Here is a 2,720-nt window from a genome sequence, read left to right as displayed (position 1 = left end):
CATCAGGCTCCCTGCTCAGTGGGGAGTCTGCTTCTCCCTCTGCTTCTCCCCCTGGCTTGTTCTCTCTCTCTCTCTCTCAAATAAATAAATAAATCTTTAAAAAAATAATAAATAATAAATAAAATTAGATTGTAGATCTATGTTTATTGACATAGAAAATGTCCATGACTTTTTGAGTACCAAAAATATATGAAAATAGTAAATGTAGTATTACTCATTATGTATAAATACTATTTGTGTATAGGTAAGTAGGTTGATAGATACAGAGAGAACATATTCATGGAAGGGTAGATACAAAACAGTTAACACTATTTCTTTCCAGGAGTTAGAATTAAAAGTAAATTTTACTTTAATAATTATACTTTCTCTACATCAAATTTGTTATAATAAGAATATATTATTTATATAAACAGAGAAAATATAAAGCTATTTTCATTCTGGAAAATATAATGCAAGTTACTTTTTACAAACAATGTCTTTTGAAGGGCGCCTGGGTGGCTCAGTCATTAAACGTCTGCCTTTGGCTCAGGTCATGATCCCAGGGTCCTGGGATCGAGCCCTGCGTCAGCCTCCCTGCTCAGCGGGAAGCCTGCTTCTCCCTCTCCCACTCCCCCTGCTTGTGTTCCCTCTCTCACTGTCTCTCTCTGTCCAATAAATTTAAAAAATCTTTAAAAAAACAAACAAAAACACCAATGTCTTTTGAAATTAATGTGAAGAAATACATTATTTCTTCTCCTAATTAATTAAATACCACCAAAGAATAATTAATTATGTACAGAAACAGATTAACAACAATTTCTGTGTTCTCTACCATTTATTTTCAGTCACTAACAAGATTTTTTTATTTCTAACAATAATTTTCAAAATATACAAAGTAAGTTTATTCTAATTAACTTGTCTTTTTTTGATGTGTGTGTGTATCTGTGTATAATTTTAGTTTCAAATAGTATTCTCTTATATTCACTGTTCATATACAGAAGGCAGATGGTTGTCAAAGAGACAAGATAAGAAAAGATGTGTTTATCTACCTTCCAGAAGTGAAGATTTCTAATTAATTTTGCTTTCACTTTACAGATGTCACTTGAGGTAAGCTATCAGCTTTCCAACTGGCAGGCTAGCTGATGAAAATTCTACCAACATTTCCAATTCCTTTTGACATTCGCACAGATTGCTTGATGTTATAAATAAGCAGGGAAAAAAAAAGTTTAAGGGTTGATTAAATCCTTATTAGTGGAAATTTGCAATGTGCATCCTCAAGAGCCTTTTGTTATAATACAAGGAAGTTTATTTCAAACTCTTTTACTCCAATGTGCTTAAGGGTAATGAATAATAGGCATTATGAATTGTGAATAGAGATAGAGATACTATATATCATGGATAATGATTTTTTTTTAGAATCATATGCCTAATGGTTGTTAATTACCATAGAGAATATATAATAAATAAAAATGAATGATCGTTAGCCCATTTGGAGAAATCTAACCTTACTCTTTTATACATACAAATTCATCCAAAGGTTTCAATAGGCATTTAGACATGTACAACAGTACAAAAACCCCACTTCATTTACAAATAGCTCTAAGGGTGTTCTGTTATTTATAGAACATGTCGTTGAAATGTCCACCATTTTTAAGGGGTACTTAAAAAGGGTAGTTATTACTTATAGTGACCAAAAAAATCTTTTTTGGTATCTTTTCCCCAGTGTTAAGTATCTTTATTTTCCAAAACAAAAATGGAATCATTGTCGTTGAATTGTTTTTCAGATTAGGAAAGTCATAGTTTACCATAGTCTCAGAAACAGACTCTGAGATATGTATATGCATGCAGATGATTACTGGGAAGTGCTCTCAAAAATATCATTTGTTCATAAGTGAGGGAAGGAGGTTAGACAGGGAGTAGTTGGACTGTCATGCAATTGAACTAGAAGCCTTGACCTCACAGGTTTCTGTGGAGCTGACATGGCCTTACAAGTATCTCAAAAGGAGGCAAGGTCCAGCTGTTGTGACCATTCCATCAACCAGTCATTGGTTGTGGGATGCCCCCAGGGAAAGAGTGTAACCTTGGGGATAGCAACTCCTTTAAGCTGACTACAATGTACTGGGTAACTAATGCCACAGGATTGAAGAGGGAGGGATCCGAATGTTTCACCATAGCACAGTAAAAAGTGCACACAATGCTGGAAGATGTAAATAAGAAAGTAAAAATCTCCATAATCTCATCAACCATACATAAGCAAAGTTAACTTTTTGTTTGGTCTTTGTGTATCATCGAATTCTAAAAAAACCACAAGTCATTCTTGAGTGCTCTCCTTGCCTCTCCCTCGCTTGTACATCCAATAAACTAGCAACTTTTGACAATTTTATACACTAAATGTTTCTTAAATCCATCTCTACTTCCAATGTTATCTCCATTTCAATGGCCCTGATTCAGGCCCTCATCTCTTTCTTCATTTATAACATCTGCATTTTTACTGACTCCTCAAGTCATTGGCTGTTACCTCACTCCTTCTTGCCTTAGGTTTTCCTACCTGACTTTTTCTTCACAATATATACCACGATGTTTTATTATTTAATGGATTTTCTTAATTGTACACATTTACCATATTATGCTTAAAGACTTCTAGTGACTTTCCATTGTGCTTAGAATAAAATCCAAACTTCATACTCTGGCTTACAAAGCCCCACACAATCCAAACTTTGCCTACCTCTTCAGAATCTACC

The sequence above is a fragment of the Neomonachus schauinslandi genome, chromosome X, assembly GCF_002201575.2.
Source record: "Neomonachus schauinslandi chromosome X, ASM220157v2, whole genome shotgun sequence".
Lineage (NCBI taxonomy): Eukaryota > Metazoa > Chordata > Mammalia > Carnivora > Phocidae > Neomonachus > Neomonachus schauinslandi.
Note: the sequence above shows the minus strand (reverse complement) of the source record.